This window comes from Pempheris klunzingeri, chromosome 20, assembly GCF_042242105.1.
Source record: "Pempheris klunzingeri isolate RE-2024b chromosome 20, fPemKlu1.hap1, whole genome shotgun sequence".
Lineage (NCBI taxonomy): Eukaryota > Metazoa > Chordata > Actinopteri > Acropomatiformes > Pempheridae > Pempheris > Pempheris klunzingeri.
In genome coordinates this window covers 21428303-21452389 of record NC_092031.1, presented here as the reverse complement: position 1 = coordinate 21452389, position 24087 = coordinate 21428303, and the positions used below count along the sequence as shown (strand labels likewise).

The window sequence follows — 24087 nt, the reverse complement described above, 5'->3', positions numbered from 1 at the left end:
CTGAAAAAAAGACATATAAAACTAAAACTGCTGTATAAAACAAATGTAGCCTGATACCATTCAGGAGCTGGTATCCTCAATTTAAAAGTCAGAACTACAGCAGGTTATCTCAGCATTAGTATTTTTATCTTTTGAAATTGTTTTGAACTTAAGTTTCCCCTTAAAACGTCTTATTGTACTTCTGTAAACTTACAGTGTTTTCACCTTACCACCTGCTGAGGACAACAGCTGACCAACTGTCCGGCTGCTCCTGCGCTTCAGTGCATCGCCTTGTGTGAAGGCTGTGCAGCGCTGTGTGGATCACCGGAGCTGAACAGAGCTGGCTCTGACTCAAACAGTAGGGAAACCTAATTATCATTTGAGTTACTGTCGAAATAATTGCTCTATTGTCTTGAAAAGATCAATAATGAACTTAACACTCAGAATCTGCTATCTATAACCCAATTAATTATTTTATTCTCCTTATTTCAAATCTTTCATTTATTTATAACAGCAACGTAGTTTACAACAATGACGTACAGTTAACATCTATCAAAGTAATGAATGTTAACATGGGACAACTAAAGCTGTAGCAACATTATTACCATTTATAAACCATTAAATAACATATAAATAAATACTTCAGTTAACATCAATACCCTAGTAAATGATTAACTGTGAGTATTGCTATGTTAATTAATGTAGTCTTATTGTATGTTACCATCAAACCTAATGCGCAAATAAAGAAAATAATGGAAAATGTCTGCGTATAGTTGAATTTGTTTGCGTGTTTTTCAGAAGGTCAGAAAACAAGTAGAGGAACCCCTCCACTGCACCCTATACTCACCCCACTGTCCTGTCGCTCCTTTGGATTTATCTCTTACTTTGTGGATTGATGAGTTTTCTTCAGCCTGGTAAGCCAAGTGTAAAATCCTGTGTAATACATTCCGTTTTAATTTGGGTCGCCACCAGTCGCTGCATACCAATGCAGTCTTGCAAGGCCTGTATGTGGGTGTTTTTTTCAGTCCCTTTCTGGTTCATAAATCCCCCCACTCTGCTGACTAACAACCCCTCTCAACATCTGACTCAAATTTAGATTGCTCTATCAAGTCATTTCTCTGCTCCTATGTTTTGGCTTGTCTGTGTGTGTGTGTGTGTGTGTGTGTGTGTGTGTGTGTGTGTGTGTGTGTGTGTGACTGTTCAGGTTACGCTTTGTTGAAGTTTCACCCTTTCAACAGTATGCAATTATCTTTCTAATTAAGTTGAAGTTTAAACGATTAAAAGCATGACTATTAATGCCCAAATCTCTTAGTGATTTGTGAATGGACAAATCTCATGTTAAGTCTGTTTGTTATTTGGTCTTGAATATACATTTGCAAAAGCCCATTCTGTGTGTATGTGTGTGTGTGTGTGTGTGTGTGTGTGTGTGTGTGTGTGTGTGTGTGTGTGAACACATGCATGCATGTTTATGTTTCTCCTATACGATAACAAGTCTAATGATGGCAGCCAGGCTATTACTGGAAAATAGGCCTACATTTGCCCTTGTTTGTCATGGCAATCCCCGGGAAAATTATTTCACAATGAATGGGGAAAAATAGTGACAAAAATCCTAACATTTGAAAATTAAATTTGTAATTAGATATTTGGGAAATAAATACAGAAACAAATAAATAATTATAGGAAAAAATGGTTGAAGAAATCAATACAAACAGAAAAATATATTACATGAACACTTTTTGGTAAAACTTTTGGCAATGTTCAGTTGTATTTGTCTTTTATTGTGCACACTTATTGATTAATATAGTCAGTTTATTTCTTGTGTCACTTTATGGTTTTTTCGTACAATACAACTCAGTTTATTTTTGGTGTCATTGGGCAAGAATTCCATAATAACCTTTCAGCATATTGTAATTCAAGAAGTCTGAGAGAAAACAAGACTTCTGCGCTCCCTTTGAGCTCTGTTGTCAGACTTAAGAGAAAGGGCCCTCCTATTGTCCCATTGCCAGTTCTACAAATGCAGATGGGTGTGCACGTCCAACCCAGTCTCACGGATGTTTGTGAAATCATCATTACGTTAGGTCTATTAACTGGTTTCTGTGGACACAATTTTTTTTTTCACGTCCATCAGCACAATTATCAAACTATATTCGTATGGGATTATCTTTTTTCTGCCAGTAGGACTTCTGTAGGACTTGGGAGCTCAGACTCCATACTGTTATTTCTCATTTTATGTTTGTTTCGAGGATCGTCTGCCGGTAAAAAACGTGTGCTTGATAAGTCAACAATAGGACTGTTTTGTTTTTTGTCAGTTATTGATAGTGGAATAATTTCTATGGAGGTGAAGACGGTCCGCTTTTCCTCACGGTCATCTCTTACCTATTAAACATTTCTTAACATAGAAACATGAAAAGTGCCCTTGCTGGCTCAACCGTACGACAGACTACTATTAAGGCCATCTGTCTGAATTATTTCCTCCTTGATTCTAAAACCATTTTAAAAAAAAGTGGAATTCTTTTTCTGAATTCTGAAAAAGTCAAGTTTTGTTGTCCATTTCTGATAGCAGAAGTAGTGTCATTACCCATTAGCCTCATAGACTGTTGCTATGAAGACGAACACAGTTTCCATTACTGTCACAGTCAGTCTTCTGGTTAACATTCCTCTCAGTAGTTTTCCACTCACCTGCCAGCCACTCATACCAATCAGGAAACTCCCACCACCTGTTCTTCTCACCTGCACCTGATCACTCATTAAGCCAGTATTTAGGCCTTCACTGCTCACTCACTGCCAGATTGTTGTTTGCTCTTTGATGCAAGACTCACCTGGTTCCGGACCCGCTGCTTCACAAAGCTTGCTCCGCTCTCCAGCTTGCTGATCTGACTTTACTAGCTGAAACTCTGGGCTGTACTCCAAGCACAAAGAGACTCTGAGTCAAGTTGTTATTCTGAACTGCATTCACTTAAGCTTAATAAAAGGTGACTTAGGATGTCAACAAAAATTCAGCCATCCATTTGGGTCCTAAACATTCCCATTATAGTACAATCTGGCCAGAAATGGATCCAGCACACTCCTATTTGCCACAGTCCTGGCTAGACAGAATCGAGCCGGTGCTGCAAAAGCACTAGGCTCGGTTTGCCTCCACAGCAGCCGACATCCAACAGGCTGTGGCTAGCTGCACTCGCTTCTCAACCCAAGCAACTGACAGCAGCCTTTGCCTGAGTGGCAACACCACTGCTATCAGCTCCGTCGCCAGTTCCCGGAGCCCCAGGTGGGAAAACCCAGAGCGCTACTCTGGAGATCAAAGGGCTGCAATCCCTGCATCGCAAACTGCTCCATTCTCTTTCCCCTGCAGCCCCAGACTTTTGCCTCCGAAGAAGCCAGAGTGGCGTTCACAATTAACTACTTACCTGGCAGAGCTTGCCTGTGAGAACTGCCAAGTGGGAACAACCTTCCAAGGGTGTGCCACAGAGCTCTGCTGTTCGGCATGGCACCCATGGGTCCCGATGCTACAGGGGGACTGCTGGGCCTGAGCCGGCAGCAGCATAGCACAGTGCAACGCCTCGCTGCTGGGTCTGGAAAACTACATTAAGGATAAGGTTGTTTCTTACGATCTCCCCTTCTCTTCCGGCCAATCAGATGCCTCCCTGATGGTTTTGCATGATGGATAAGTATCTGCCTGTATTTCTCAGCATTGAGGACAGCATTAATCCTGACCAAATCCCCAACTCCATTTGCAGAAACGCAGCCCCAAACTTTTAAAGAACCTCCACCATGGTTCACTGTTGCCTGCAGACATTATTGTACTCTTCACATTATTGTCTCCAATGATACGTGAGGTGGGTACTATGTTATCGATGAAGGTACTGATGTAGCCAGTCACGTTCTCTGCATGAAGTTCTTTGTTTGTGGAAGAGTCCTCTTGTGTAGTTGCAGCTTTGAACACGTCCCTGTCTGTCTGTATAAAACAGTCCTGTATAACACTCTGTGTCTGGAGTCCAGCATTTTATTTGAGTAATCGTTTTATTCGAGGATTGGTCCACTTCAGTCTGTCTGTAGGCCGGTTACAGAAACACAGAGATGTGGCGGGGGCAACTTTGAGTGTATCCCGCATGTTGGTGCAGATATGATCCAGATCCTGTTCTCTTGTGGGAATGTTGACATGGTTGTAAAACTTGGGTAGCACAGTCCATGGGTTGCAGTGGTTAAAGTCACCTCCAATGATGAAAGCAGCATCAGGATGAGCAATCTCCAGGGTGCTGATGTCATGAAGTACGGCGAGTGCTGCAGCAGAGTTGGCACGGGGGGATGTAAAATTAATGTGGAGTTGGTGTGTAATTATGCTAAAACAATATTGGGCTCCGTAATTTTCTCTGGTCCCCTTTCCAGTCTGACAAATGATGACATGCATATCCATATGTCATTCAACCGTTGGCTGCCGATGTGGTGCCCAGCAAAGAATGTGGGCTTTTTTATTTTTCTGGGGAAGACCTGGTCTGATTAGACTTTGGACGGAGCAGCTCTCTTATCCTGAAATTTGGCTGATTTTATTTGTCCCAAAACTTGACAGTCCAGAGTTGAGACCAGGAGGCAGAGCTGCAGTCTTACACGCTTCTTTGGGCCTGCATTAGAATTAAATTTAAATTCATTTAAATCTACAAAGTCTAACAGAAGAGGAGTTCTGCAGAAAAGCCACTCCCCCCAGTCACATTCCTCAAGACTCTGGGCAAGGAGGCATATGGTATATGGTATTTCCACGAAACTCTATTTTATCGGACCATTCGAGATGATGTTTGATTTCTTGTTGCTGGACTATGTATTACAACCAGAGGCTCAAGAACAAGGAGGACTCAAAAGCCGGACACCAGGAAGCTTTTAGTCAGTTTAACAGGTTTTAATGAGACACAAGATTTCACAATATTTTCTGAATATAAGACAAAAGGTGTTGCAATACTTTCCTTGGTTAGATGGAAGTAAGAGACGATACAAAACACGAGTGAACAAAACCAACTTAACAGACACGACGAAACATGACACTATGTGCCATGTGGAAAAAAATGTCCTCTCTAGATGCCTATCTGATAGCGCTGTTGCCAAATTTAAGGAAGTGATTCCATCAGCATTTAAGATAATGCCACCAAATTAGAAGAACCACGCTTAATCTGGCAAGACAGTCTTGAAACGTAAAGGAAGGCCCTCTGTAATGCCACAGCCGCCTACTACTCCTCCTTAATAGAAGAAAATAAAAACAGCCCTAGATTTCAGTGCGTTAGCCAGGCTGACAAAGAGTCCGAACCTGATCCTTGTATTCTTTTAGCAACGACTTCATGAGATTCTTTAATGATACAATTCTAACTATTGGATACAAAATGCATCACCTCCTGCCCTCAACAGGCTCTAATTCAACCTCAAATTTAGGAATCATGGATACAGCTGTTGGGCTCAATGTGCATTTGGACTGTTTTTCTCCAGTTGATCTTCCTGAATTGGTTTCAATGATTTCCTCATCCAAACCGTCAACTTGTCTCCTAGACCCCATTCCTACTGGGCTACTTAAGGAAGTCCTACCCTTAATTAACACGTCCATACTGGATATGATCAATCAGTCTTTACTAACAGGCTACGTACCACAGTCCTTTAAAATTGCCAAAATTAAACCTCTTCTGAAAAAGCCCACCCTTGTTTCAGGTGTATTAGCCAACTATAGACCTATATCCAACCTTCCCTTTCTCTCAAAGATCCTCAAGAAAGTAGCAGCCAATCAGCTGTGTAATTTTCTAAATTCCAATACCTTATTTGAGGATTTTCAGTCAGGTTTTAGAGCGAACCATAGCACAGAGACAGCACTGGTGAAGGTTACAAACAACCTCTTTATGGCACCTGACAGATGACTTCTCTCTGTACTTGTCTTGTTAGATCTGAGTGCTGTTACCACCTGGCTCAGGGGTGATAACAAGAAGGGACGCAACACACTGCTAAGGCTGTAAAAGAATACGATTTATTTAACATAAATTGTCCCACATAATGATACCGAGATGGAGTGTGGAAGATAGCGGGGAATCAATTGTCAGCAGTGTAGTGGATGTTTGATATCTAGCTGAGAGAGAGCTGAGCTCCCAGGAAGGCGGGCCCTTCATCCTCCCTGGAGGCCACACCCTGATGGGTAGGAGACAATGCGATACTCCCAGCTCCACCCTCTAACAGCTCCCAGAGAGTGCAAAACAGAAAAGTGAGACGATCTACAAAGGAGGAGCAGGAGTCGTCACAGTGCTGCATTTGATACCATTGACCATCACATCCTATTACAGAAACTGGAACACTTAATTGGCTTAAAAGGAACCATAGTAAGCTGGTATAAGTCCTATTTATCAGATCGATTTCAGTTTGTACATGTCAACAATGAGTCCTCCATTCACACTAAAGTTTGATATGGAGTTCCACAAGGTTCGGTGCTTGGACCGATATTATTTACCTTTTATAATTGCTTCCTCTGGGTAATATTATCAGGAAACACTCCATTAATTTCCACTGTTATGCAGATGATACTCAATTTCACTTCTCAATAAAGTCAGATGAATCCAGTCAGTTGACGAAACTCCAAGTCTGCCTAAAAGACGTAAAGTCCTGATGACAGATGACCACCAATTTTCTGCTGCTAAACTTTATTGTTATTGAAGTTATTGTGCTTGGCCCCAGACATCTTAGAGACAGCTTTTCTAACAATATACTGTAGCTATGCTGGATGGCATTGCTCTGGCCTCCAGCACCACTGTGAGAAATCTGGGAGTTATTGAATCCTGCTGCTCGTGTACTGACGAGAACTAGGAGAAGAGATCATATTTCACTGCCTTCCAGTAAAGTTCATAATAGAATTTAAAATCCAAGTCTCTTATTGGTCAGGCTCTATCATATCTTAAAGAACTCATAGTACCGTATTACCCCACTAGAGCACTGTGCTCCCAGAATGCAGGCCTACTGGTGGTTCCCAAAGTCCTCAAAAGTAGTGCAGGATGCAGAGCTTCCAACTCTCAGGCTCCTCTGCTATCCTGTCAATTAGTCCTTATCATCTTTATCAGTATTGTCAACACGCTGCATTCTTTACCGTATTTGTCTTAATTTTTTTTGTGCTTCAGGGAGATGATGTCATTAGGCCAGAGGGGAAGAAATGGCAGACACATGTACTTTTATTCCGAAAGCAATGTCTGAATACAGAAACAGGGACATAAGGTTGCTTTCCTATACAGCACTTTTTTTGTCTCCTGCTCATTTCTCAAACTCCTTTGCAGCTTCATGCATAAACATGCTCTGTCACGCATACACAAACATATGTCTTCATTCGCCTCCATACTGCCTTAATAAGGGTGTGTGTGTGTGTGTGTGTGTGTGTGTGTGTGTGTGTGTGTGTGTGTTGCGTGTAGAATGGCGGTTGTTGCTGAGCGTGCCATTTTCTCTACGGTACCACCCTGCCTGCTGGCGGAGGCCACTGAAGCCTGCAGAATTTGTCTTCATTCTATACCAAGGACCCAAAGTCACTGACACACACCAGACACAGAAACACTTGATAAGTTCTGTCTGACTGGATGGAACAAGGTGGATAGATAAGATTATAGCACTGTCTTTTTACCCTTTGTGGCAACAAAGGCTTTTAGTTTCCTTGGGTCGTTTTGAGAGAGAGATTTGTTTGTGGAACTATTTGTTTAAAGGAGGTACATAAAGTTGCAAACAAAATTATTTACCCTAATTGCAAATTAGGTGTTTGGACAAATTTACAAACTCGTAGCTGTGTTCAATGAATAGCTCAGACAAGAACGATTGAAATGGCTCTACACAACTAATATTACAGGGGGTTTCTCCAAACTCAACAAAATATGCCACTTTAAATGACGACTGCAGTCTCAAAATTATTCAACCCCCTCTCGACAAGCATCTTTAGTACTTAATAGAGCACCTTTCTGCTGTTATGACCTGCTGCAAACATGTTCCTGAGGAATCTTAGCCCATTCCTCATGGCTATAGCCTCCAGCTGTCTAATATTCTTTGGTTTGCATGTCATTCACGCCGATGTAGATTAGGATCTTACCATATCTATGCTTATCCTTAGCCAGCAGTTGGAATGGATTCAATGTCTCCTGCTCTGGCCCCAGGAAAACACTTGACTATGGTCGCTGGCGTCGCTAGCTTCACATTTCTGACTATGGAGCTTCCAATTACCAGAGTTGGTTTCTCAGTGGGTGTGTCGCTGAGTGGGGACAATCGGTTGTAAACGTGAACTGGGTGGTGGTGCACCGTGGGCTTCTCCTTAGGGCCATGCTTCCACCGGACAGTCACCCAGCCGCCCTGGCAACTGCCGGGGGAGTAGGAGCTACGCTGTGAGCTATGAGCTGTCTGAGTGGTGGGTTGAATCTGGTTACGTAGAGTTCTGAGGTTTACAGAGAGGTCTTTCAAGTGGTCAATATTCTCCTTCAGTGTCTGGTCATGTTGTCAGATTGTGTTAAGAGGTAAAAACCACAGGCAGAATAGCACTACAGGGAAAAAAGGCTGGAGTGTGACAGACTGCAGAGTCTACGATCTGAGTCTGAACCAGGTTTTTAAAGACCTGATGTATGTCAGCAGGTAACCAACTCCTGAACAGCTGTCTTCACTCCTGTAATCAGACACATCCACACCAAAGCCTAGGAGGAAGAAGAGGCAGAGGTGGAGGGCATGACAAAAACAGTCTATACAGTTTTAGATGCACATACACACGTCCATATACAACCAGGAAGTAATTCTGTAGGGCACTTTTTGAATTTGCATCTGGGGGACCGTAAACGGTAGCAACAAGATGGTGATAATATGATTTTCATCGTCACATTAAATGTTCGACAACTGAGATCAACATCTGTCCTTTTTGATGAAACAGATGTAAACAGAGTCAACTGCTTGCACCTGCTGTAGCGTTTGGTCTTGCTGGTGGTTGTGAAATGTCGTGGCCAACGATTGTCAGGTCTTAATCAAAACCCCACTTCATTTCCAATGCCAAGAGTGTATTTTGGACACACTGCCTGCAGTGGGGTAAATGGTAAATGGTCTGTATCTGTATTGCGCCATTCTAGTCATTTCGACCACTCAAAGAGCTTTTACATGACATCCTTCATTCAAGAGGAATCTAAGTTGGAGGAGACTATTTTTTCACACATATTCACACACTGAGGCTATGCTTCAGGAGCAAGTTGGGGTTCAGTGTCCTGCCCAAGGACACTTCTAGCCAGGGATCGAACCACCAACCTTCCAATTGAGGAACGACCCACTCTACACCTCTGACCCACAGCCACCCAGAGCCAGAGCTTTCAGCTATCAGGCTCCTCTCTTGTGGAATCTCCTTCCAGTTTGGGTTCGGGGGGCAGACACCCTCTCTACATTTAAGAGTAGACTAAAAACCTTCTTTTGTGATAAAGCTTATAATTAGGACTGGCTCAGGCCTTAGACCAGCCCCTAGTTATGCTGCTATAGGCCTAGACTGCTGGGGGACTCCCATGATGCACTGGGCTCCTCTCTCCTCCTCTTATGCTTCATGTCTCTTTAATGTCTGTTACTAACTTGCTATCTTCCCCGGAGCCTTTCTGTGCTTTTCTCATCTCTCAGGTTCTTGTGGATCCTGGTCCTGGTTCTCCTGCTCTGGTTCTCTGTTTCCTGTGGATCCTGGTTCTCCTGGCTGTGGATCTCTTGCTTCATGAATCACTGCTGTGGAGGTTTCTTCCTGTTAAAGGGGACTTTTTCCTTGCCTAATATCTGATGCTTGCTCATGTGTGGATTCCTGAATCGTTGGGTCTCTCTCTTAATTAAAGAGTTTGGTCTTGGCCTGCTCTTTATGGAAAGCGTCTTGAGATAACGCTGTTATGAATTATGAATTTAAATAAAGATTGTTTGGTTGATTGGTTGATTCATTGATTAGAACAGGATCAGATCAAAAACCAGGAAGACCTGTAATAGAAATATATGTATCATTTAAAATTTTAAATCAAAATCATTTAAATTAGATATAGAATTAAATAAACCTGTTTCCATTGTGTTGTCAGTACATCTCCAGTCATCTCCAAATAATTTGATTTACAAATTTGATTTACAGAGCGTTAAGGCTCGACTAGAAGAGCTAAAAATACGTAAAACATCAAAAACTAGAAGAGCTAAAAATATCTCAACACAGAAGTATGTGTGAGTGAAGGGAACGACTAAGCGACAGAAGCATCATTGTAATCAACAGAATGAGGCAGTGTGGGGAGACACTTTGATTAGTAAGCTCTGTCATTCTCACTGTGGGGGAGAGACATGGGTGACCAAGTAGATCTTCAAATATTAACATCCCTCAGGAAAGGATTTCTGCTTTGGCATTTCAACACTTTTCCTGAAGACCTAGATTTTGCATCTTAAATATCCCTAATTTTGAAGACATCTGTGACAGGTCCTTCTCTGGTTTTCTTTTGGACAAAGCCCATAGCAACAATATGCTATAGAAACTGAAATCAATAAACACAGCCAAAACTATTGTAAAACAATGTGAACATGGCCACTGAAGCATAGAGTCATGAGACAGAGTGCACATGGGAACAATGCTGCAGGAGTCTGGTGTGTGTGTGTGTGTGACTGCACACATGCTGTTCTGTTCATTTTTTCTTCTTCAACCAGATATCGCATATCTTTGTTGTGTGTGTGTGTGTTTATGTACAGCATCATTACCAACACAACAAATCCTATGAAAAAAATTGCGTGGTCTCAACACTATTACCCCAACGAAGACATGTGCAAGCTCACCTGTGGCCCTCACTGATTGCCTGTTATCAGGCTCGTGTGCTCCTCTGGCCCTCTGCTGCCTGAAGCTAATCAAAAAGAAATCTGACGATGAATTGTCCTCTGTTAGGGCTGATTTGATATATATGAGGTCAGCTCACCTCTTCCCTTTTAACAGCCCCTCCACCCCGACTGCAAAAAGGAAAGGAGAAACTAATAACTGAAAGTGAGATAGCAGGGGAGGACCAAAGGGCAAAGAATGGTAGCAGTGAGCACTTCACTTGGAAATAAGGCACATCCAATCCTGGTGGAATTAGGAGAGTATTCTCCTAAGCCCTCCGTCTCAGTTTGTATTCAGAGACTTGAGTTGTGTTGCTCAGGCGAAAGCAAATTTAGTTTCTTATATGGAGTCTCTACTCTGATGCATTTTGTACCAGCCATAAAATTGCCCCTATTTCTTCCCCTTCATGTTGCATTCAAAATCCACATCAACAGTTCTGCTCAAGTTCCACACAGTGAGGACTCAACAGTGTTTTGATGAATTGGCTGACATGAAAGTGCAGAGAGCATTGCAAGTTCATTTTGCCACTTTACCTCCAACATAGAAACAGAATTTTGAAAAACTGAATCTCCCAACATAAAAATAAAGTTATTTTTTAAAAGTAATAATTTAGTCAGTTCATAAGATATGTGATAAACTCAGTGGTTCTCAAACCAGGTGACAAAGACGTACAACAAGGAGAAGATGAAGTAAATGCTTTGGTACAGTAGTACAGCATGGAATTACAATGTGTTCTATCATTCAATCCTGGTCACTCACTTCATTGACTGATCCTGATGCGTCATGTTTTGTGATCAATTTAGTTACCAGGTGAGAAGAGCTCAGCACAGCAAGGATAAAGAAGCACAACCCTTCATGGCTCATCAATAGATTCACCAGTGAAGAAAGCAACACACTGAAGGACTGGTAACAAACTCTAACTGCATACATAGCATAGCATAACTGTATACATGGCTAAGGTTTAACATTGTTAATGTACTGGTTGTAATTTGCTTTAATATTCATAGAGTTTGATTAGTGTGATGTGTTGTAGTTTACTGTGCAACCATAAAGTTAAGTTGATGTCAGTTCTGCTCACACAGACACTTGTCTTGCATGCAACTAACCATCCTTTCCTAACCTGACACCTTCATCCTACACACTCACACATACAGCTTTACAAATAGGCCTTGGCCAAGAGACAAAACAGCTTAGGCCTTTATTTACCTCTGACCCACACATCAGGGGGTTTAAGTTGCAACCATTTTGTCTTTAGTCACCTTTTGGGAGGCTGTGGGTCATCCTTCGATCGGAAGGTCACTGGTCCGATCCCTGGCTCCTGTGAGTCAGCGTGGGGGCAAGATACTGAACCCCAACTTGTCCCTGAAGCATAGCTTCAGTGTGTGAATGTGTGTGTTTATTGTCTCCTCAATCTTAAATTCCTCCTGAATGAATGATGGGTGAATGAGGATGTGATGTAAAAATGAGTTTTGAATAGTCGAAATGACTAGAAAGGAGATATACAAACACAGACCCGTTACCATTTTGACTCTCCCGCCTTTTCTTCTTTGTCTCAGCTGGCGCACGGCTAAGCCCCAACCATCCCTTCATCTACATACTCACACCTCAACACCCAACCTATTGTTCTGTGGCTAGGTACATTTAGTTATATCATCTGTATGTTTGACTTTATTATGTTTCAATTAATGTTTTAATCCACATGCTGTCTTCTTTATTATTGTAAGAGAGTACTACCAACCTCTACTCTGTCAGTTACTCCAAAATCCTTCAACTAGCTATCAATATGGTAACTTTAACATTGTAGTTATTGAGTTAATTATTAATCATGGTACCAAATTGATAGTTTAGTTACTTTATGAGACTGAATCTGTTACATTGGCGATCTACAAGTGATCTACAACAGGTCATCTGCCAACACACCTAACACACACATGCATTATTTTATATATATATAATAACTCTCCCTTTTTAAGGAGTTTATGAGTTGTTACCAAAGGCTATATTAATGTTAGGAATTTTGTAATCACTCAAAGTATTGTTTTGTAAATGATGGCAGATGCCCTAATATGAGTGTAGCCCACAGAGGGGTACTGGGTATTTTTGTGGCTGCTGGCATGTGGACATTGAACGTTTCAGGGGTACTTGGAAGTTCAAATAAGAGCAACATTATTATTATTATTATTATTATTATTGACATTATTATCAAACATGGTTGGAAGGTGTGATATCTCATGGTATTCCTCGTCGCCTGCCTCTTGTACTCTTGACAACCGAGTCTGTCTAAGTTCCATCTGCTGCAGTGGCTCGTACGTCCATAACTGTACTTCCACAGTGCCGTTACATTTGAGAAAGGGGAGACTTCGATACCATCCATACAAACTACTGCGGATGTGACCAAACTCTTCCCTTTCTCACAGTGTTTGAAGTAGATAAAATTATCCAAATGCACTAAATGCAGAACTGTAAGAAGAATTTTCTCTTTATTTGAACAGATTTCAGATATACCGTACTTCCTGTGTGTGAATAGACAATGCTCCTGGAGTAAAATAGCCACTTTGATAGGAGATCCTCACATTGGAAAGTCATTCTACAGATTAAAATTACAGCAGTATGTGAATGATGTCTGTGTGTTGACTGAGTTATGACTCATATTTGAAGGGAAAAGGATAAGTTGTTTGCTGTGTTTAAAAAGGGATGAGGGGAGCTAACGGTTTGCCATTCTTAAAGTTCACTCTGCCTGCTAATGTATTCCTCCTCCTGATGATGCATTCATCTGCTCTGTGTTGTGTATTTTACATTGTGTGGTGTGAGTTAGAACAAGACATCTTGTGCATAGTTTCAGCAATTTAATGCCACCAGTCTTGGCCAGCCAACCAGTGGTGCCTGTAGTTGTTTGGTTCCACCCACTGAAATTCAAACCGGCTTTGGATTGTTTTGCTGATGAAGAGAATTGCTTTTCACTCCATTTCGTTAGCTCGACTTGGAGAGGGTAGCAGCAGCAGCAGTCCTCTCTCCTGTATCCTCACATCCTGTCCTTAATTAAGTATGACTTAGATGTTGTGTAAGAGTAACTCGTGGCTTCAGTATGCAAAGTTCAGCCCAGATGCGAGACAGACCCCGAGAACTGGGTCACCCACTTTCATAACTCTAATAAATAGAGTGCATCAGATCTCCCTAACTCATAGCTCACATATGCATCAGTTTGTTGGAGAGTGGATGGTGGAGGGTATCCACTCTCCTCCTGGGGTAGGTCCGCTCACGCCAGACTAAATGTGCTCTTACACTGGAGGTCAACCCATCATTGATCATTTTTACATGACTTTATATATAGTATGAAAAACTAAGTGCTTGTAAATGCAATGTATTATTAATATATGAATCCATACAGTGGAGGCACCAAATAACCTAAACATGAAGCATTATACACTTTTAAGAAATGAGTGAATGTCCCTGGTCTCAAATGTGCATACACTGCATACATGCCAATATTATTCATTTATTTTCATTTTTATGTATGATAAAAAAGGATATCAAAAATACCATTCCTATTCCAAACTTTGTAGTTTAATCAGGTTTTAACTATCTTTAACCTTTTTTTTGGTGAGCTGTATGGTCATTGCAAGAGACGTCATTTATTAAGAACTACAGAGATTAGTAGCTTTCATATAAAATCCAAATGATAATGATTTTCTGTTTGGTAAATGAACCAATAAAAATGAAAAATGCCAAGACTTAATGACTGCACAGCTCCTGAACATTCACAAGATAAGATCAATAAGAACCACAGAACGAATGAATAAATGATGAAGAAGGTAGTAATCACTATGCAAAAGAAATAGAACAGCCATAAGTTTCATGCATCTTATTAATACCTACAGTAATGCAACCTTTTTCAGCATATACACTTAGTGAGCACTTTCTACAGGAATGAATGGGGCACCATTACATGTCTCATGTATGTCCCAGGCCAGCGTAACCTTGCCCATCACAACCCTGACCAGGTGTCTCATCTGCCAAAACAACTGAAAACACCACAACAGTGATATTGTTGCTCTGACAACAAGACCTTCTTCACCAATCAACTTTCACGTTCACAACTTGTTCCAACTGAAAAGGAAGGAAAGCAGGGATCTGAGGGAACATGGTCTCTTGACAGAGAGACTTGCACATAATGCGACTGCATAAAGAAACTGACAGCAGGAGTTTGGAAAGTGACCAATAATGTGTAGGACATTAAAAAATGCTTAAAAAATGAAGTCTGTTGTGAGAAAGTCATGGCTCATTTTGGTTTTTTGAGTTCTTTGCCCATTCCCATTGCTGAGATGATATCTTTGTTAAAGGGTAGGTTTCATTAATATTGGAACAAAGTCATTTCTGGTAAAGATTAAAAACCCAAGGAAAGGATAAATAAAGCTTTGTTGAATAATGCAATAAATGAATAATTCAGCTGTGAGAAGGGGCTGTGGGAAACAGGAGGCTATCTAATGTGGAAATTATGCATGTCTTTACTTGTCTTTTTTCAATTTCAGGCAGCAGGTTTCCCTGCACAGCACCCACACTTGTGTTTTTCATCACTTAACTAGCAAATAGAGTGAAGGCTTGTGAAGCTATGCATAGAAACATTTGTAGATATCAGGGAAGGATTGCTAATTAACCCAACAGTTTCAACTTGATTGAATCTTAGAGAGATCACTGAAAACACCCTCTGGTTTATACCGCATCTATTTATACCACTTTGAACCCTGATACCGATTTTGAAAAGTGTAGTTGTGTAGTAAAAGTTTGATTAAAAACCTCTGTGTCACCAGGTCTCTCCTTCCCACTGTCACATGCGATAATAAAACCCCATTATTTATTGTGAAAAGTGTGTGCGTGTGTTCATAAGGTTGTTGAGCTGTTGTGCATGATACACAACTGACACAGGAATATAGGTTACAACTTGGTTACAGCAAATGCTAGGCCGACCAGTCAGTTGCCATGGAAACTGGTGTCTTTCTCATGGCAGTATTATTGCACTGTATTCTAGTTCACGACCGGAGTATTTCTCACATTAACATCAATATATTCTGTGTTGTCAAGTCAAAAGATGTTAAACTTATTGAAAAGTCACATATTGGCATATCTGTAATGGCACCCTGTGTTATGGAATTTCTATTCTGACTTGAGATTGTTCATATTTTATCAGACCGGAGAAATAATACGATGAAGTTAGGTAATTAAAGACTCATTCAGTCTGTAAACTGATGGTTTACAAAGAAGTGTTAAACAAACCAGAATATGTTTTTGTTTGATGACTCTTGGCATTCTCTAAATCAGCTTCATGAAGTAATCTCCTGCAATGGTTTTCAGTTAACACGTGTGCCTTGTCAAGAGTTAATTCCTGAAATTTCGTACCTTCTTAACATGTTTGAGACCATAGCCCTATTCGATTACTGTTCTAATATGTCATTATGGCAAGAACCACTCAACTGAGTAAAGCGAAATGACAGTCTGTCAATACTTTTAAGACATGAAGTTCAGTCAAACCAGAAAATTTCATGAACTTTGATTGTATGCTCAAGTGCAGTCGTGAAAACTATCAAATGCTGTGATGAAACGGGTTCTCATGAGGACTTTCCCCAGGAAAGGAAGACCAAGGGTTCCTTCTGCTGCAGAGGATAAATTCATTAGAGTTACCAGCTTCAAAAACAGCAAATTAATAGAACCTCAGATTAGAGCCCTCATAAATGCTTCACAGAGTTCAAGTAGGAGAAACATCTCAACATCAACTGTTGCGTGAATCAGGCCTTCATGGTCAAAGAAGCCACAATTGAGAAAGAACAACAAGAAGAAGAGAATTGCTTGGGCCGAGAAACATAAGGAATGGGCAATAGACCAGTGGAAATCTGTATTTTGGTTCGATGAGTCCAAATTTGAGATTTTTGGTTCCACTTGCCATGTCTTTGTGAGACACACAAAAGGTGAATGGATCGTTTCTACATGTATAGTTCCGACCCGTGAAGCATGGAGGAGGAGGTGTGGTGGTGTGGGGGTGCTTTACTCAAAAATTCAAGGCACACTTCACCAGCATGGCTCTGCATGGTATCCCATCTGGTTTGCGCTTAGTGAAACCATCATTTGTTCTTCAACAGGATAATGGCCCAAAACACCTCCAGGCAATGTCAGGGCTGTTTGACCAGGAAGGAGAATGATTGAGTGCTGCGTCAGATGACCTGGCTTCCACAATCACCTGAGTGAAGAGTGTGCAAAGCTGTCATCAAGCAAAAGGTGGTTACTTTGAAGAATCTAAAGTAAAAAACATATTCTGGTTTAACACTTTTTGGTTTACTATATAATTCCATATGTGTTCCTTCATAGTTCTGATGACTTCAATATTAATCTACTAAGAAAAACCTTTGAATGAGAAGATGTCTCCAAACTTTTGACTGGTAATGTATGTAATTTAATAAATGTCTCCACAATGTGTGTCAATGTGTGTGTGGAGCAACTTACTTTAGAAACTGACTCAAAGAGCAACGTGCAGCCATTACTACAACCTGTCATTTATTCTTATCTTTCCTAGGGCTTAATAATCCATTAAAGAAGCAATGTGTTATTCCTGGACACTTCTGGAAAACTATAAAAGCCATAATTTTATATTTTATGTAGTTTTTTTTGCCTATGAGATTGCTGGTAGCCACGTTGTCTTTCTCTCGTCCAAAAACAAAAACTTGATAAACTTTATATAGTGATAATGTATGATATGTTAATGAAGTCTATATGACACCAGCTGCATTTAGAGGTATACATGCTTTGAAATCTTGCGTATTGACACAGGGGGGCTGTGGCTCAGAGGTAGAGTGGGTCATCCATCTATCGTAAGGTTGCTGGTTCATTCCCTGGTTCTCATGAGTCAGCGTGTCGAAGTGTCCTTGGGCAAGACACTGAACCTCAACTTGCTCCTGAAGTGAAATAATAGTCTCCTCCAACTTAGAATCCTCCTGTGTGAATGAGGATGTCTTTAATATTGTACAAGAGTGAATACTGCCAACCTCTACTCTGTCAAGAACTCTGAAATCCTTCAACTAGCTGTCAATGTGGTAATTTTGGTTTTACTTATTAAGTTAATTATTAATCATAATACCAAATGGACTGTTTTAGTTTATTAAATGAGACTAAATCAGTTAAATTGGATATCTTATACTTGCCCCGGTGCCCCTCGAGGTGGACTTTACAGTAAGTCCCATTCATCAATATAATTAATTCTCTCTGATTATTATTAATTATTTCTGGTAGCCAAATTGCCCCGGAATTGGTGCAAACCCCAAAATCATATTAGTGATTATAGTCTGACTTTGTACGACACATTTAACTTCATGTATAATTCATATAACATATATTACATACGCACACGCACACATATTCAGCATACAGTAGCATCAAGGTCCAGAGTAATCAAATTTAAATCTCTAATTAGTCAAGAGGATTTATTTCTCCTGTTCAAACTCAGCGGTGAAAGTCTTCAGGAGAGTTTTATTATTCATGATGTCCTTCTGGAGAGAACATATCTTGAAAACATGGGCATAGGATCCCTCTATAGTAGCCCAGCTGTTTTTTCCCCCTTATTGACTAGATAAAATGCACAGCACAGAAATGCATGCCTGCTGACTGCAAACCTACAAAAATCAGACAAACCTGTGAGCAGACCATCATAGCCCAACCATCCATTAGCTATACCAAATTATCCCTGATGGTTATGGGGGCTGGAGCCAATTACATAAAATAGGTAAATGGATTAAAGGGGAATATTGTCTGTTTGAAAAGTCAAGGTCTGTATGGCGAAATGGAGAGAATCAACAAGTTAAACATCATTCTTTAGAAAATTTGACATATTAAAATGTATTGCTTTAGCAGAGTATCTCTCACGTTTATTATACAGACACATGCAGGGCATGCTCATGAGACATCTGACAAAAACACAAGACAGTGTTGAGAAAAATCCTCTCGATAAACATTTAGGGATTCATACGTGCATCGAAGTGCAGAATCATGTTCACAATTTCTCAGGCTGTCTCAGATACATATTCACACCACACCCAGAAGGCTGTAGTGGTCAGGCCCATGTCAGCTTGCTTCAAAGCCTGAGCCCAAAGCCCCCTAAAAGCATGCCTAGGGCTACATCGGCTGCAGAAATCCCTCCTCAGCCCCTGCGAAGAGAAAAATAGCAGATCCATACAGGAGAGCTGGACCAGACCGAGCCCTTCAAAAGACGTGTCATATCATGTGCAACGATCCACTTGGTCAAGGATGATGAAAATGTATATCGGAAGCTTGTTATGGGGGAATGGGATACCACACTTGTACACGATGGCTCACTGAATGATGGATTCTGAAAATATGAGAAATGTGGCATTAATGTGTAAATATGTAGTTTGCTGGAATGAAATGGATGCTAAGTGGACCTTCAAAATGACAGATATCAAATAAATAAATGGGACATGAAATAAATAATGTTACAGGTAAAAACAAATTTAAATTAATACCTTTGGCTACACCCTGTAATTTGTTTGCACCACAGAAAGTGAAGCTGCATTAGCTACTAACATCCTGTTTACACTAGAACCATGGATGCACAGACATCACCTGGATTTCTCTTGATTTTAACTTAATCTAGATTATTAGGTACATTATGACGATTACAAAGAAAGATATGAAGTTACTAGTTATGACACTTGTGTCACTTTACCATATATGAAGCAGATTTGACTCAGTTATATTAGGAAGTTAAGCTTTTGTTGTAAATTGGGTTGAAAGAGTCAACAAAATATTAAAACTTCACTCATGATAGAATGTTATTTCATCTTATTGTCATGGTAAGATTTGGATGGATATGTGATTGGCTGAAATCTGCATGGGAAGGAATTAATGACATTATTATGTGGCAGCTGATTTAAAAACGCAATATTTGAATCAAATTAGTGGTTAACTTAAGTATTTTACAGATGAAATGTGATTTGTCTCAATACATTTATGACAAATTCCAGGCTGTGTTGTACAAATAGTTGCCTTTCCTGCCAAGTGTTTTAAAATTAAAGTAAAAGAGTCCTCTACAAGCCCAGGTATCTCCATTTGTGAGGAGTTCCGGCTTGTCTACTTGGCAGGGGAAGAAGAGACTGAGGGTTATCTTTAATTTACCAAGAGAGAAATGGCTGCTGATACTGCCAGAACACGCAAATGCTCTTCTCTCAGGTGTCCTCAAGAGGCTGTGGATGACAGTAAACACAAAATTGAATGCTCCTAATGCCGGGCGGAAGCCACCCACACCAAGTTTACCAGAAAGGATTGGAGGATACACTGTTGTTCTCATAAATAATCATTCTATTATTGTGGTAGGCAAGGTAGTTTGTCATCTTCTTTAGAACACACTTTGTCTAACACATCAGATCTGATGAGGTCTACCATCTTAACAACTTCTGTTTTCTTTCTGTTCAGACATTCACATCTTCTCCGCTTGAGCAGTCCACACTCCAGCTGAATCTAGAACTGGATTTGTTTACATTAACTGTTGCATATTAATGCAAGAGACAGCGAAGACATAAATGATGATGATGATATAGTAAAATAATTTCATGATCCAAAATGTATTTATGTGAATCAATAACTTTTGTTTACAAATCCAGAAGTTTTGGGTTTTTTTTTTTTGCAAATCTAAAGCTTTGTTTGCAAATTCAAAAGTTCTGTTTGTGAATCAAAAAGTTTGGAGTTCAAAAGTTTTGCTTCCTGTTCAGCTGAATCTCATGGGCGGGACCTGTACTGAAGCATGAAATACATGTCTCTATTGGCTGGTCAATCAGAGTGACAGGTTGACAGCACCCACTGAAGAAAGAAAATCAATGTGCAGGTATATTCACATAGAGAGAACAGGGTTAGTTGTCTCATGGGCTGGTTGTCACAGTGCCTGTTACAGCCAAACTACATGGGACTGTTTCATCGTGACGATATCAAACATTCGGTGCAATGCCATGCTTGTTTCTATCTGGCCATTTTGGTAAGACACACAAAACATGGAGGTGAGGAGACATTTTGTATTTTGTTTCATGTTGGTGTTGTTTTTGTAACCTAAGTTTGTAGTTTATGAAAAAGCCCTTTAACTGTTATGTCCTGCTCAGTGTCAATAATGAAATCAAACCAGGTTAATCCAGTTATTGCCAATTGACCTTCAACCTGCCAGTAAAATTTTGCCAGGCCACTCAAACATTTGAAATGCCCTTCCTCAAAAATGTTATAGAGGTGTGGGCATTTAACTTCTGCAAGCCCAAAACTGGCCTGCATCAGGGTCATAAACCTTTACATTTGAACTGGCACTAAGGTGAGGACGACTGGAATGTATGAGCAACAACAGGAGAAATTATCAAATATACTGAACAGATTTGAGTATTGCTGCCTGTGCCTGACCGGAAGATTCCCCCTCACACATGGCAAACCTCATAGAACCTCATACTGGCTGTTACTTTGAACTGGGATATGTCTGTCCATAATGGACATTCACACTGCTCTTGCGTGCCCTTCCTGTGTAACAGTCAGGTTCTTCAATTGGAAGGACTGGAGGCAGTTTGGGATAAATTGTATGGCAGTGGCAATTTCACAATTTCCACATGCTTTTTGGAGAATGCCGCCAACAGGGTGACACTACAATAATAATGATCCTCACTTGTGAATGCTTGATAGAGTGATAATTTACATATGCTCCTGGTTTCTTCATCACCATGTCCTGAATAGGCTCTGCGTGGATCCCCTAAGAATAGTATGAACAAGCAGACATGATTAATGCCTTGCTTTAATATATCATAAGTTACTGTCATGGACGCACAAAATGGTTGCACAGAACTTTGCCTGCAGTATGAATACCATTGTAATGCGATCGTACAGAGCGAAGCACAAACGTTATTAACAATTGATTGCGGTCACTTACAAGCTATACAATACTGCTGGAAACTATACTGGTAGACAAGTAAAATTTCATCTCTTACTTCCCACAGTGACAGTACCATGACCAAATCTGTATATGAATATGAATTAATAAGCCAATAGCCTACCTGGGCCTATGATCTGCTGGGTTGGTTTCCATGAAAACAAGGGAAAGTATTAACATTGCCTGGAAAACGCCATAATACCTCATGTTAGTTATATATTTAACCTATTTTCACCACCAGTAACATCAATAATACCTCCTCATTACACATTTCCACACTAATTAAGACCCAAATTAATGCTTTTTTCCTTCCACTGCTGTGATCCAATTAGTAATGGATTTAGATATGAATTAGGAATTTGTTCATCGAGATAAGCAAGAGGTGGCACCAATTATATATTCCACATATATATATATACACACACACACACACACACATATACATATACACACACACATATATATATATATATATATATATACACACACATATATATACATATACACATATACATATACACTACTCACAATAAGTTTTTAAGTAAGTAATATTGTGAGAGACTCAGTGGATGTCATACATACAGTGTTTGTTTCACTTCAGAGATTTTTGGGATAGGGAGGCAATTGTATTGGGGTGATAGACACACCTCATTTTGTGTTTTCCACGTAATGGTGTCACTGTGTACAGTGTGCCTTACATATTGGGGCCAATACCAAAAAATACTAAAAGACAACCCTTTTCAATGTGGCATCAATTTCAACATTCTGTGGGTATAAAAAGCTGGTATTGTCACAGTAAGTCATTCCAAGTTCATCATTCAAACAGCCATGAACACACGACGCCACTTAACGGACGAGCAGCGCCACCTGGCCACAGCGCGCCTTCCGGTCGGTGGCAGGCAGTCAGATGTTGCTCGTGAACTTGGTGTGTCTCAAAGTGTCATCAGCAGACTTGCATCAAGACACAGAACTACTGGCAGAGTTCGTGACAGACCCAGGAGTGGAGCCCCATGAGTGACAGACCGCAACGATGACCAGTACCTAAGGACCTATGCACTCATAAACAGGCCTGCAGCTGTGTGGCAGTTGCATAACGATCTCTGAGATGTGAGGGGTACTAGGGTTTCCAGACAAACCATTCGCAACCGGCTCCACCGCTTTTGCTTGAATGCCAGACGACCGTTGCAGGTGACTCCACTGACACCAAGACACCGCTGTGAACGTTTGCAGTGGGCACAAGACCATGTGACCTGGACAATGCAGCAGTGGTCTACCGTCCTGTTCACTGATGAGTGTCGGGTCACCTTGCACAGAAATGATGGTCGTCAGCGTTGCTGGAGAAGGCGAGGTGAGCGATACGCCGAGGTCAACATGGTCCCCAGGGTTCGCTTTGGTGGAGGAGGTGCAACAGTCTGGGCAGGCATCACCAGTCAGCGCAAAACAGATTTGGTTATTGTAGAAGGCTCAGTCACTGCACGTTCTTACCTCAGAGACATCATAGAACCCATCATCATCCCCCAATTCCGCCAGCACACCCCCAACTTTCTGTGCATGGATGATAATGCTCCACCACATCGTGCCAGAATTGTCACAGCTCGACTTCAGGAAGTCGGAGTGCCTCATATGGTATGGCCAGCAATGTCCCCTGACCTGAACCCCATAGAGCACGTCTGGGACCAGCTGAAGCAGAGACTGGATGATCGTACCCCACCCCCACGTGACCTGGCAGAACTGCGTGTAGCACTTGTGGAAGAGTGGAGCGCATTGCCTCAGAACAACATCATGAGCCTAGTGAGGAGCATGAGACGTCGCTGTCAAGCTGTCATTGTGGCAAATGGTGGAAACACCCGCTACTGACATTGTTAATTTTTGTTATTTGGGGCTATCCTTGTTATTGTCTAAATTTTTGGGGTAATAAATATTAAACTAATGAAAATTGTGTTTCTTCTCATTCATTATTAGTAATATCAAAGGGAACTTTTACTTATTTCATTAAAATTCAGACCAAATAGGAAAAGCACTCATGTAAATAACAATATCCCTAACTTATTGTGAGTAGTGTATATACATATACACACACACATATATATATACACACACATATACATACACACACACACACACATATATACATACATACACACACATATATATATATATATACACATACACACACACACACACACACACACACACACACATATATACATATACACACACACACACAGGTTTTTTTTAACATTGTAGAAAATGAGAAGTTCATCTTTGATGTGGAAAAAAACTCACGAAAACCCCACAGTTTTTAGGCTTCAGCACAACCAAGTTGTAAATACAT

General features: G+C 40.7%; 1 pseudogene; it reads right to left on the bottom strand.

The window, feature by feature from the left end:
* Window positions 1-23375, bottom strand: part of LOC139220234 (piggyBac transposable element-derived protein 3-like) — a 29780-nt pseudogene extending 6405 nt beyond the window's left edge.
* Between the last annotated feature and the right edge of the window lie 712 nt (window positions 23376-24087).